The sequence below is a fragment of the Ranitomeya variabilis genome, chromosome 1 (genome assembly GCF_051348905.1).
Source record: "Ranitomeya variabilis isolate aRanVar5 chromosome 1, aRanVar5.hap1, whole genome shotgun sequence".
NCBI lineage: Eukaryota > Metazoa > Chordata > Amphibia > Anura > Dendrobatidae > Ranitomeya > Ranitomeya variabilis.
The window spans coordinates 393,676,118-393,690,230 of NC_135232.1; the positions used below are offsets into that span (position 1 = coordinate 393,676,118).

Genomic DNA, 14,113 nt, shown 5'->3' on the forward strand with positions numbered 1-14,113 from the left:
GTTCATTTCTGTGTTTGTCATTTCCTCTTACCTCACCGTTATTATTTGTGGGGGGCTTGTATCTTGCTTTGGGGTCCCTTTCTCTGGAGGCAAGAGAGGTCTTTGTTTTCTTCTCCTAGGGGTAGTTAGATTCTCCGGCTGGCGCGAGTCATCTAGCGATCACCGTAGGCATGATCCCCGGCTACTTCTAGTGTTGGCGTTAGGAGTAGCTATTTGGTCAACCCAGTTACCACAGCCCTATGAGCTGGATTTTTGTATCTTGCAGACTTACACGTTCCTCTGAGACCCTGTCCACTGGGGTCATAACAGTATGCCAGGCCAGTATTAAATGTTTAATGCATTGCAGAAGTGGGATTATAAGAAAGAAAATTTTGAGTTTTTTTTTTCCCTCTCTCATTTTTTTTTTTCTTTTCCCCTTTACCTCAGAGTGGCTTAAGCTTGCTGCAGACATGAATGTCCAGACCTTGATTACAAGTGTGGACCAGCTTGCCGCTCGTGTGCAGAAATCCTAGGTCTGAACCCAAGATTCCGATTCCTGAACTGTTTTCAGGAGACCGATTTAAGTTTAGGAATTTCAGGAATGATTGTAAATTATTTTTGTCCCTGAAACCTTGTTCGTCTGGAAACTCTGCTCAACAAGTAAAAATTGTTATTTCATTCTTACGGGGTGACCCTCAGGATTGGGCTTTTTCGTTGGCGCCAGGAGATCCGGCATTGGCTGATATTGATGCGTTTTTTCTGGCGCTCGGTTTACTTTATGAGGAACCCAATCTTGAGATTCAGGCAGAGAAAGCCTTGCTGGCTATGTCTCAGGGCCAGGACGAGGCTGAGGTGTATTGCCAAAAATTTCGGAAATGGTCCGTGCTGACACATTGGAACGAGTGTGCACTGGCCGCTAATTTTAGAAATGGCCTTTCTGAGGCCATTAAGAATGTTATGGTGGGTTTTCCCATTCCCACAGGTCTGAATGATACCATGTCCCTGGCTATTCAAATTGACCGGCGGTTGCGGGAGCGCAAAACCGCAAATTCCCTCATGTTGTTGTCTGAACAGACACCTGATGTGATGCAATGTGATAGAAAAACCGCAAATTCCCTCATGGTGTTGTCTGAACGGACACCTGATTTGATGCAATGTGATAGAATCCTGACTAGAAATGAGAGGAAAATTCATAGACGCCGGAATGGCTTGTGCTACTACTGTGGTGATTCTACACATGTTATCTCAGCATGCTCTAAACGTATATCTAAGGTTGTTAGTCCTGTCACCGTTGGTAACTTGCATCCTAAGTTTATTCTGTCTGTAACTTTGATTTGCTCACTGTCATCTTATCCTGTCATGGCGTTTGTAGATTCAGGTGCTGCCCTGAGTCTTATGGATCTCTCATTTGCTAAGCGCTGTGGTTTTATTCTTGAACCATTAGAAAATCCTATCCCTCTTAGGGGTATTGATGCTACGCCATTGGCAGAAAATAAGCCGCAGTATTGGACACAGGTTACCATGTGCATGACTCCTGAACACCGCGAGGTGATACGTTTTCTCGTTCTACATAAAATGCATGATTTGGTTGTTTTGGGGCTGCCATGGTTACAGACCCATAATCCAGTCCTTGACTGGAAGGCTATGTCAGTGTCTAGTTGGGGCTGTCGTGGTATTCATGAGGATTCCCTGCCTGTGTCTATTGCTTCTTCTACGCCTTCGGAAGTTCCGGAGTACTTGTCTGATTATCAGGATGTCTTTAGCGAGTCCAGGTCCAGTGCATTGCCTCCTCATAGGGAATGTGACTGTGCAATAGATTTGATTCCAGGCAGTAAATTTCCTAAGGGAAGACTGTTTAATCTGTCGATACCTAAACATACCGCTATGCGTTCATATATCAAGGAGTCTCTGGAGAAAGGACACATCCGTCCGTCTTCTTCCCCTCTTGGTGCGGGATTCTTTTTTGTGGCTAAAAAGGACGGATCTTTGAGGCCTTGTATTGACTATCGGCTTTTAAATAAGATCACTGTCAAATTTCAGTATCCTTTGCCGCTGTTGTCTGACTTGTTTGCCCGGATTAAAGGTGCCAAGTGGTTTACCAAGATAGACCTTCGTGGTGCGTACAACCTTGTGCGCATTAAGCAAGGGGATGAATGGAAAACCGCATTCAATACGCCCGAAGGTCATTTTGAGTACTTGGTGATGCCTTTTGGGCTCTCTAATGCCCCTTCAGTTTTTCAGTCCTTTATGCATGACATTTTCCGGAACTATCTGGATAAATTTCTGATCGTTTATCTGGATGATATTCTGTTTTTTTCTGATAATTGGGACTCGCATGTGGAGCAGGTCAGGATGGTCTTTAAAATTTTGCGTGAAAATTCTTTGTTTGTCAAGGGCTCAAAGTGTCTTTTTGGTGTACAGAAGGTTCCCTTTTTGGGGTTCATTTTTTCCCCTTCTGCTGTGGAGATGGACCCAGTCAAGGTCCGAGCTATTCTTGATTGGACTCAGCCCTCGTCAGTTAAGAGTCTTCAGAAGTTCTTGGGTTTCGCTAACTTCTACCGTCGTTTTATCGCTAACTTTTCTAGCATTGTGAAACCTTTGACGGATATGACCAAGAAGGGCTCCGATGTGGTTAATTGGGCTCCTGCTGCCGTGGAGGCTTTCCAGGAGTTGAAACGTCGGTTTACTTCGGCGCCTGTTTTGTGCCAGCCTGATGTCTCGCTTCCCTTTCAAGTTGAGGTGGATGCTTCAGAGATTGGAGCAGGGGCCGTTTTGTCGCAGAGAGGCCCTGGTTGCTCTGTTATGAGACCTTGCGCCTTTTTCTCTAGGAAGTTTTCGCCTGCGGAGCGAAATTATGATGTGGGCAATCGGGAGTTGTTGGCCATGAAATGGGCATTTGAGGAGTGGCGTCATTGGCTCGAGGGTGCTAAGCATCGTGTGGTGGTCTTGACTGATCACAAAAATCTGATGTATCTCGAGTCTGCTAAACGCCTGAATCCTAGACAGGCCCGCTGGTCATTGTTTTTCTCCCGTTTTGACTTTGTTGTCTCGTATTTACCAGGTTCAAAGAATGTGAAGGCCGATGCTCTTTCCAGGAGCTTTGTGCCTGATGCTCCTGGAGTCGCTGAACCTGTTGGTATTCTTAAGGATGGTATTATCTTGTCAGCTATTTCTCCTGATCTGCGACGTGTGTTGCAGAGATTTCAGGCTGATAGGCCTGATTCTTGTCCACCTGACAGACTGTTTGTGCCTGATAAGTGGACCAGCAGAGTCATTTCCGAGGTTCATTCCTCGGTGTTGGCAGGTCACCCAGGAATTTTTGGCACCAGAGATCTGGTGGCCAGATCCTTTTGGTGGCCTTCCTTGTCTAGGGATGTGCGGTCATTTGTACAGTCCTGTGGGACTTGTGCTCGAGCTAAGCCTTGCTGTTCTCGTGCCAGCGGGTTGCTCTTGCCCTTGCCTGTCCCTAAGAGACCTTGGACACATATCTCCATGGATTTCATTTCTGATCTTCCGGTGTCTCAGGGCATGTCTGTTATCTGGGTGATATGTGATCGCTTTTCCAAGATGGTCCATTTGGTTCCTTTGCCTAAACTGCCTTCCTCTTCCGATCTGGTTCCTGTGTTTTTCCAGAACGTGGTTCGTTTGCACGGCATCCCTGAGAATATTGTGTCAGACAGAGGATCCCAGTTCGTTTCCAGATTCTGGCGATCCTTTTGTAGTAGGATGGGCATTGACTTGTCGTTTTCGTCTGCTTTCCATCCTCAGACTAATGGACAGACGGAGCGAACTAATCAGACTTTGGAGGCTTATTTGAGGTGTTTTGTCTCTGCTGATCAGGACGATTGGGTGACCTTCTTGCCGTTAGCTGAGTTTGCCCTTAATAATCGGGCTAGTTCCGCCACCTTGGTTTCGCCGTTTTTCTGCAACTCTGGTTTCCACCCTCGTTTTTCTTCGGGTCATGTGGAACCTTCTGACTGCCCTGGGGTGGATTCTGTGGTGGATAGGTTGCAGCGGATCTGGAATCTTGTGGTGGACAACTTGAAGTTGTCACAGGAGAGGGCTCAGCGCTTTGCCAACCGCCGCCGCGGTGTGGGTCCCCGACTACGTATTGGGGATTTGGTGTGGCTTTCTTCCCGCTTTGTTCCTATGAAGGTTTCCTCTCCCAAATTTAAACCTCGTTTTATTGGTCCTTACAAGATATTGGAAATTCTTAATCCTGTATCCTTTCGCCTGGATCTACCTGTGTCGTTTGCTATCCACAACGTGTTTCATAGGTCCTTGTTGCGGCGGTACGTTGTGCCTGTGGTTCCTTCTGCTGAGCCTCCTGCTCCGGTGTTGGTTGAGGGCGAGTTGGAGTACGTGGTGGAGAAGATCTTGGATTCTCGTCTCTCCAGGCGGAGGCTTCAGTACCTGGTCAAGTGGAAGGGCTATGGTCAGGAAGATAATTCCTGGGTGGTCGCCTCTGATGTTCATGAGGCCGATTTAGTTCGTGCCTTTCATGCCGCTCATCCTGATCGCCCTGGTGGTCGTGGTGAGGGTTCGGTGACCCCTCACTAAGGGGGGGGTACTGTTGTGATTTTGCTTTTTGCTCCCTCTAGTGGTCATTAGTGATTTGACTCTGGAGCGTCTGTCTTTTCCTATATCCTCACCTGGGCCGTTAGTTCAGGGGCGTTGCTATATAAGCTCCCTGGACCTTCAGTTCAATGCCTGGCATCGTTGAAATCAGAGCTAATCTGTTGTGCTCTTGTCCTCTGATCCTGGTTCCTGTTTTTCAAGCTAAGTCTGCTTCTTTGCTTTTTGCTTTTGTTTTGTTTGGTATTTTTGTCCAGCTTGTTCCTATCTGTATCCTGACCTTTGCTGGAAGCTCTAGGGGGCTGGTGTTCTCCCCCCGGACCGTTAGACGGTTCGGGGGTTCTTGAATCTCCAGCGTGGATTTTTATAGGGTTTTTGTTGACCAGATAAGTTATCTTGCTATATTCTGCTATTAGTAAGCTGGCCTCTCTTTGCTGAACCTGGTTCATTTCTGTGTTTGTCATTTCCTCTTACCTCACCGTTATTATTTGTGGGGGGCTTGTATCTTGCTTTGGGGTCCCTTTCTCTGGAGGCAAGAGAGGTCTTTGTTTTCTTCTCCTAGGGGTAGTTAGATTCTCCGGCTGGCGCGAGTCATCTAGCGATCACCGTAGGCATGATCCCCGGCTACTTCTAGTGTTGGCGTTAGGAGTAGCTATTTGGTCAACCCAGTTACCACAGCCCTATGAGCTGGATTTTTGTATCTTGCAGACTTACACGTTCCTCTGAGACCCTGTCCACTGGGGTCATAACAGATTTCTTCACCTCAGGTATCATTTTAATCAGTGACAATTAATCATGACAATGCCTGCAGTTTACTTAGACAAGGAGGGAGGGAGAAACCAAAGAGACGATCATAAAGTCCATTTTATAGTGAAAAATATTAACTTTATTAGATAATATAACAGGCAAAGGGGAGCGTGGACATAAAATACATGAAAAATATACACAGGTGTATTTCGTGAAAAAAAAAAAAATCTCACGCAAAATGATTCCCAGGGGCTTATGGGTCCGGGTTATCCCCATGAACACTTTGTGGCCAATTGGAAGGCGGCATGCACCAGCTGCTCCATTACCCTCGAAAAAAACCCACAAAATTTGAGATTGGTTTTAGTTGGTATACATGCAGCACATAAACGCATGTTCATCACCCTCATGCCGCTTTTGATTAATCTCAACACCAACAACATTGGTGAGCTTGATAAGCTCATTGATGTGGCTCAGATTGATCTCCGTGCTGGGTGCCCCCCTGAGAGACTACAGGCCCTTGATACTGAATTGGAGAAGAACGTGGATGCAATTGTCAAGAAAATCCATGAATCACAGTCTTTCAAATTTAATAGAGATCTGAGAGATTACCAACGTAAGATGGTGAATCAATGGAGGAAAACAACCTCTCAACTTCCTTGTATACAAGGCATCCCTTCCAATACATCCATCTCCTCTTTTAGTGATCAGTCTGATGCTTTATCTACATCTATGATGACATAGAGCAATCAGCAACAAGCCACGTGATTACATCTTTCACCCCTATAGATGACAGGACTCTGGTTCACCTGATCACAAAAGAAATGACAACAAGGTTATTAACATGAGCCATCATATCCTCTCTACTGTTGATCTTTCCCTACTCAGTAGAGGTCTGTTGTTCTCTCCAGCTTCGGGCTTTGACACCTTCACAGCTGTCAAAGACCTCCATATGTTTGCGAGATCATTGCTGTTCAAGCATAATTTCTATGATGATAATTTACACAAATTGCTCCCCACAGAGGAGGAACAAAACTGCACTGAGAATGTTGGAAGTTCTGTTCATAGAACAAAATACACATGAAGAAGGTAAGATACCTTTATTTTTATTTTTTTATATAGCACTAACATATTCCGCAGCGCTTTACAGTTTGCACTCATTATCATCGCTGTCCCCGATGGGGCTCACAATCTATACCTCCACCCATTCGCCCCCACGCTCAAAAAATCCCCCCCCTTTCCACATGTACCAATATTGATTTGTTTGTCCAGGTTGTCACTAAAGATCTCTTACAAATTCCTCATCATATACGTACATAGTGACAACCTAACAAGGGAGGAGCGTATATGTCTAAGTACTCTGCACAACCTACCTGATGTGGTGCTGAAGCCAGCAGACAAGGGGGGTAACTTTTATTATTTGGCCTAAAACAATGTATGAGAAAGAGGCGTTTCGCCAACCTAACAATACCATCTGTTACAGAAAAATGACATATAACCCCTTGTCTGCCTATAGTTCACAACTTGAAACCATTTTCAATAGGGCCATTGAGAATGGTGTCATTACCAGAGATCTTGCCTCTGCACTAACTGTTGCAGAACCTACCATCTCGACGCTATACCATCTCCCTAAAATCCACACAAACAACAAGGATGTCCTATTATTTTGGGTAGGGGAACTATTTGGAGCACATAAATCAATGGGTAGATTCCAAATTACAGCCATTAGTTGAGAACCTACCGTCTTTTTTGAAGGACAAGGGCGAACTCCTCCGAAAAGTTGATGGCTTGTTCTTGGACACTGTTGATGACGACGGACGTTGAGTCCCTTTAAAACACCATTAGACATAGTGATGGCATAAGGGCCACACAATACTTTTTAAATATGTTCAGTGTACCTTCCGGGATAAGGTCTCTCATACTGGAATTGTTAGAGTTTACACTGATGCACATTTTTTTCATTTTTAAGGGATCCTTTTTCCTACAGCTCCAGGGAACAGCCATAGAAGCTGCTTTTGCACCATCCTATGCCAATCTGTTCCTGGGGCTGTGGAAAAGGGACCTCTTCCTGTCAGACCAACAGGTGTCGAAGGACCGCGTCTTCTCCTGGACGTGGTACATTGACGATATCCTCGTGATCTTGCAGGGTCTGGTCACATCCCTCTATGAATTTATGACTTGCTTGAACAGCAATGATCTCAACATTCACCTCACCTTTACATGTGACTCTGACAGTATTGAATTCTTGGATGTCATGGTGGGGAGAGACCCTAGTGGTGAGATACAAACAGACATATATAGGAAGCCTACATCCACCAACATGCTGCTGCATGCCTCCTCCTCCAATCCTGAACACATGATACAATCGGTTCCTACTGGCCAATTCCTCCGCCTCTGTCGGATCTGCTCGACAGATCACTCTGTTTGCACTTGTAAGAGAGACCTTACAAAAATCATGGCCCATACTCAAAATAGATCCTACTATCACTAAACCAATACCAAATAGACCAGCTACAGTGGGTACAGAAAGTATTCAGACCCCTTTAAATTTTTCACTCTTTGTTTCATTGCAGCCATTTGGTAAATTCAAAAAAGTAAATTTTTTTCTTGGTAATGTACACTCTGCACCCCATCTTGACTGAAAAAAACAGAAATGTAGCCGGCATAGCGGCTGTCATGGTGACGGATGCATCACTTCCAGTCCGTGGCAAACAACATTCCCAGTGCATACCCCCTTTTAAACTCCGTCCGTGCACTATGTTTCTTGCTCTCTGACGAAGGCTTGCATCCAAAACAGACGGATGGATCCTGTGAGTCCCTGCTGGTGCTACTTTTCAAGTATTAGGATATATTATTATTACATCATTGGCTGCAGCATTACCTTGGACCTCTTAACTGATAAGCAACCTTTATATGGCCATCATTTCACCATTTTGATCCCTAGTTTCAGCTGAAACCAATAATATTGCTTTTACCTATACCTGACACCATATTGCAGGGCACTTCCCACATGCCCCTCTATTTCTCTACCTCTATATTCATCCTTCCACCTATGTCTGAGGCTGGTTTCACACTTGCGTTTGGCTGGTCTGCGTATGGCTGTGTACATCCTCCGTTAAGCTCCGCCTACTCTCGGCCTACTACCGCATGCGTCCTGCGTATCTATCTTTAACATTGGGCATGCAGGGACATGTGGTGTATGCGGATGCGTCCGCATACGGTGTTTTGACGTGGCCGCCGACTGCATAGGAACGTAAAAAGTTGGCTTTATATGTTTTGTGGCCAATGTGAACATGCGTTTATGTGCTGCATGTGTACCAACTTAAGTCAAGCTCAAGTTTTGTGTTTTTTCTTTGTATTATTGCACTATGTGCAATTTGGGTGTGGCCACCCTTTTCTGAGCCAGAGATTGTATATAAAGCTCCCCCAGGCTGGTGTTCTACTGGTTGGGCCAGTCCTGTTGACATTCATATTGACACATAGTAAGGTTTTTAATATTAGACAGTGTAGGACCGTCCCGATCAGAGTTACCTTTACGTGGTGGGATGGCTTTTATGCTATTTTTGATCAAAAACAGTATTACTAAAAACTCTGTGTTATTTAGATGCACTTTTTGCTTTTTACCTATTTACAGCAGGGTTTTGCTGATTTTTTGAGCGTCAGCAGGAAGTGCATCGATGTGGGGGCGGAGTCACGCTCGATGCGCCGCTAATTTGCCGATGGGTAAGCACTTTACCTCTTATATAAAGGCACGGTCACCCCTCACCTCGACACGCCCCCGGAAGAAGCAGGAGGCGAAACGCGCGTCGGGGTGAGGGGACGACAGTATCACGAGGTAACATGTTAAATATGCTTTTGGACTATTATTGAGTGGGTATTTGCACTGTTCCATGGCGGGTTTATAGGGTGGTCTTTGGTTCTCTCCTTTTGAAATGCTGCCTACACATTAAGCCACTGTGCCAGCAATTAATTTATACTTTGTTCTAAGGCAGTATATGTGTGAGGAGTTGTTTGTATTAGCAGACCACCTGTTGGTTCATGATGTCACTGAGCATTGATTGTTAAACCAGACTGCTGCTTTGGAGTAGTTAACCACTAGTACTATTTAGCTGTTATTGTTTATGATTTGTTAATGTATTGCCTGGTTTTATGGTGTCCCCTATGGTAATTTTGCTTTTTTATTCTGTGATTTTTTAATTAACATTAATAAACATTGGTTTTATGTATGGGATCGCTTCTTTCTTCTCACATGAATATAGGTGGGATTAGTTGTGTATGATATTGTGAAGTGCCCAATTGATTGGTATAGGACATATGTGGAGCTTTTCATGTGGCCCGCGGACATGTCCCCAGAGTCCCCAATCCTTGGGCTGCAGCTGTATCCTGTCAGCTGACGACTTTTTAACGCCCAAGTGCAGTGTGCAGCATTCATTACAGAATGCTGCCTGTCTGCACATGAATGGTGACATCAACAGGGTGGGCGGGGTTAGCATCTGGGTGGGAGGGGTTAGCACCCAATGCACTCCCGTCCTCCAGTCCCGGAAGAGGAGCTGCTGCCAGAGTCCAGAGCGATCTCTGTGCATGCCAGCAGCTCTGTGCCTGTCTGCTGGTGATTTCTGTGCCTCTCAGCTATGTGCCCCCCCTCCAGCTATGTGCCCTAATATAATCTCTGTGCCTCCCAGCTATGTGCCCCCCCCTGTGATCTCTGTGCCCCCAACTATATGTCCCCCTGTGATCTCTGTACCTCCCAGCTATGTGCCCCCTGTGATCTCTGTGGCCCCAGCTTTGTGCCCCCCTGTGATCTCTGTGCCCCTCAGCTATGTGACCCCTGTGATTTCTCTGCCCCAGCTATGTGCCCCCTGTGATCTCTGTGCGTCCCCCAACTACATGCCCCTCTGTGATCTCTGTGCCTCTCAGCTATATGCCCCCATGTTATCTCTATGTCCCCTGTGATCTCTGTGACCCCAGCTATGTGCCCTTCTGTGATCTCTGTTCCTCCTGTGATCTCTCTGCCCCCAGCTATATGCCCCCTGTGATTTCTGTACCCTCCAGCTATGTGCACCCCTGTGATCTCTGTGCCCCCTGTGATCTCTGTGGCCCCAGCTATGTGCCCCCTGTGATTTCTGTTCCCCCCAGCTATGTGCCCTCCTGTGATCTCTGTTCCTCCTGTGATCTCTCTGCCCCTCAGCTATATGCCCCCTGTGATTTCTCTACCCTCCAGCTATGTGCACCCCTGTGATCTCTGTGGCTCCCAGCTTTGTGCCCCCTGTGATCTATGTGCCCCCTGCTATGTACCTCCCTGTGATATTTGTGCTCCTCTGTGATCTCTGTGCCCCCTGTGATCTGTCTCCTCCAGCTACATGCCTCCCAGCTATGCCCCCCTTGTGATCTTTATGCCCCCTGTGATCTTTGTGCACCCCCCGGTGATCTCTGTGTGCCTGCCGGTGATCTCTGTGCCTCCCCGGCGATGTCTGTCCCCCCCAGTGCTGTATATTCCCCCAGGGCTGTATGTGCCCCAAATGATATGTATATTCCCCAGTGATACATTTACCCCAGAAGTGCTGTATATCCCACTGAGTACTGTATATCGCCACCAGTGCTGTATATCCCCCCACCTGTGATGTATATAACCCCCAGTGATGTACAGTATGTGACCCCACCAGTGATGTATATTCCCCCCAGGGACATATATACCCCGAATGCTGTCTATGCCTCCTAGTGATGTATATAGCCCCTCAGTGAAGTCTATTCCCCCCAGCCTCCTCGGTGATGAATATGTCTCAGTATCTCCTGTGATGTCTATGCCCCCCAGCCCCTCCAGTAATTTATATGACCCCAGAGTCTCCTGTGATGCATATACAGCAGTCTCAATGTTTCTTATGTTATATATGTACAGCACTCCTATCGTCTCCTATGTGGTGTATATACAGCTGTCTCAGCATCTCCTATGTAATGTATATACAGCTGTCCCAGTGTCTGTGATGTATAGACAGCAGTCAGTGTCTCCTATGTGATGCTTATATAGCAGTCCCATCATCTCCTATGTGGTGTATTTATAGCTGTGTCAGCATCTCCTATGTGATGTATATACAGTAGCTCCAGCGTCTCCTATGGTGATGTATATGATTTACAAAACTTATGACAAAAAGTTGACTGCTCTCCTGGCCGACACAAACCTGGAAAAGCAGCTGAGAGAAGCAACATGATCAGTATCACCTGACATCACAGCTTCACCAAAGAGAAGCAGCTACAGCCGTCACATAAAAGGGTGAGTTACCGTAATGAATTATTTGACTAAATATACTGGGGTAATTTTCAAGGTGATCATTTTTGTGTGGCCCCGAATGATGGTAGAAATTTCCAAATGGCCCCCAGCTAGAAAAAGGTTCCCCACCCCCGGTATATAGTATACAGTGTATAGTGTCAGTGTACAGGTAACACAATGACTCACCAGTGACATCTCTTGGCGAAGTCCTTCATCTTCACTTTTCATCTTCATCCAGCACAGACCGCCATCACTTCTTCCAGCCAGGGCTCGTCTCTGCAGGAAATAACACAGTTATCTAGAGCACCACTTGCAGAACACATAACTTATTTTTTCCCAACTTCTACACTACACTAGATGAAGAAAAAAAGGCAACATAGTGTCCCTCTGCACAGTAACAGGACAGCCCCCCCCATTTAAAACAATATCCTCAAAAAATAAAATAAATACATAACTGCAGTAATAATATCCCGTAATTAGCCCCTATAATAATAATATCCCCATCCCCATCCTGGCCCCCATGTGTCTCATTCCTGGCTCCAGACATATATTCTCTCACCCTGTCCTCTTGAGTATACATTCTGCCTCCATAATGTCCCATGATCCTGCCCCATGATCATGTCCCATGATCCTGCCCCATCTGTCCCATGATCCTGCCCCATCTGTCTCCATCGTATCCATCCTGCCCCAAGTATCTGCATCCTGCCCCATGATCCTGCACCATGTATCTCTATCCTGGCCTCATATGTCTCCATACTGCCCCATCTGTCTCCATCCTGCCCCATCTGTCTCCATCCTGCCCCATGTCTCCATCCTGCCCTGTGTTTCCATCCTGCCCCGTGTTTCCATCCTGCCCCGTGTCTCCATCCTGCCCCTTGTCTCCATCCTGCCCCGTGTCTCCGTCCTGCCCCGTGTCTCCTTCCTGCCCCGTGTCTCCATCCTGCCCCGTGTCTCCATCCTGCCCCTTGTCTCCATTCTGCCCCCTGTGTCTCCATTCTGCCCCATGTCTCCATTCTGCCCCATGTCTCCATCCTGCCCTGTGTTTCCATCCTGCCCCGTGTCTCCGTCCTGCCCCGTGTCTCCTTCCTGCCCCGTGTCTCCATCCTGCCCCGTGTCTCCATCCTGCCCCTTGTCTCCATTCTGCCCCCTGTGTCTCCATTCTGCCCCATGTCTCCATTCTGCCCTGGGCTTGCCGGTTTCAATAAAAAATAAACACTTTCTCCTTACCTGGGCAAGCTCCAGCGCCCATGTTCCACCCCAGGAATTTCAAGCGCGTACTCACCGGCAAATGACAATAATGTTATACGATGGCAACGTGCGCACTGACGTCAGCTGCCAGCCTCCGATTGGCTGGCGGCTTTTTAACTATTGCCGTGCGGGCCCCCTCTGCTCATCGGGCCCCAGACGCCAGTCAGGGCAGTAATGCCCTGATGGCGGCCCTGATGCCGGCCCTGATGCCTAGTCCAGTTCCTAGGGTTACAATATGCTTAGATTTTCACAGACCTAAAATCTTATGGAATCAAACAATACAAATGTAATTTGTGTAATTGTCAAGGCTCAGTGACTGTTGAACAGTAAAGTAATAATAGTGAATTATTTTCTTCAGCTTCTCTTTGAAAATAACTAAAATGTATAATATACTATAAATATCTATATAAACCTATACAAAATATATCACGTCTATGAAAAACAAAAAATGTCCTTCGGACCGGAATCGAACCAGTGACCTAAGGATGACAGCAAACTCCTCTACAGTCCTCCGCTCTACCAACTGAGCTACCGAAGGAACGCCTCTAGTGGCTGATTTTGCACAGAATAACAGGACACACACCAGAACATGCGCCCTCTACAGGATGATAGTGGTAAGGTTGGGAATGTCTGTGCTTACACGAAGAGGAAAAGCCGCGCATCTGCCATGCTGTTTGCCACAACTCACAGCCACCATCCGAACTGCCTCGTTTTCTTAGGGTATGTGTCCACGTTCAGGATTGCATCAGGATTTGGTCAGGATTTTACCTCAGTATGTGTAAGCCAAAACCAGGAGTGGGTGATAAATGCAGAAGTGGGGCATATGTTTCTATTATACTGTTCCTCTAATTGTTCCACTCCTGGATTTGGCTTACAAATACTGATGGAAAATCCTGACCAAATCCTGATGCAATCCTGAACGTGGCCACATACCCTTAGAGAGACCACATTAGCTACACGGACATGACAGACACAGATGCACCAGGTAGACATATTGGTCGTGGTATCTTCATCAAAGCGAGATTCCAAATCCAGGTTAGATACTTAGATTTGCTGTTTTGTCTCCAATTAACTGAACTATACTTTAGCGACATCTAGTGGCGAAATACGATCACTGCTGTACCTAGAAGCATACAGTAGTGAAAGGCCAATCAGAAAGCCAGAATATTTTATTACATCTAATGCCATTAGATGCAAAAATAAATTATTTTTGTAAGCAATTGTTTTTAATGTGCAAAGTAGTAAACCATAAAAAACCTATATAAATCTGGTATTCCTGTAATAGGACTTAGCCGAAGAATA

General features: G+C 46.3%; 1 non-coding gene across 1 annotated transcript; it reads right to left on the bottom strand.

The window, feature by feature from the left end:
* Positions 1 to 13,262: 13,262 nt before the first annotated feature.
* Positions 13,263 to 13,349, bottom strand: TRNAY-GUA (transfer RNA tyrosine (anticodon GUA)). The gene is given in 2 exon segments: positions 13,263 to 13,298; positions 13,313 to 13,349. It is a non-coding gene; the product is annotated as a tRNA-Tyr (tRNA).
* Positions 13,350 to 14,113: the final 764 nt, after the last annotated feature.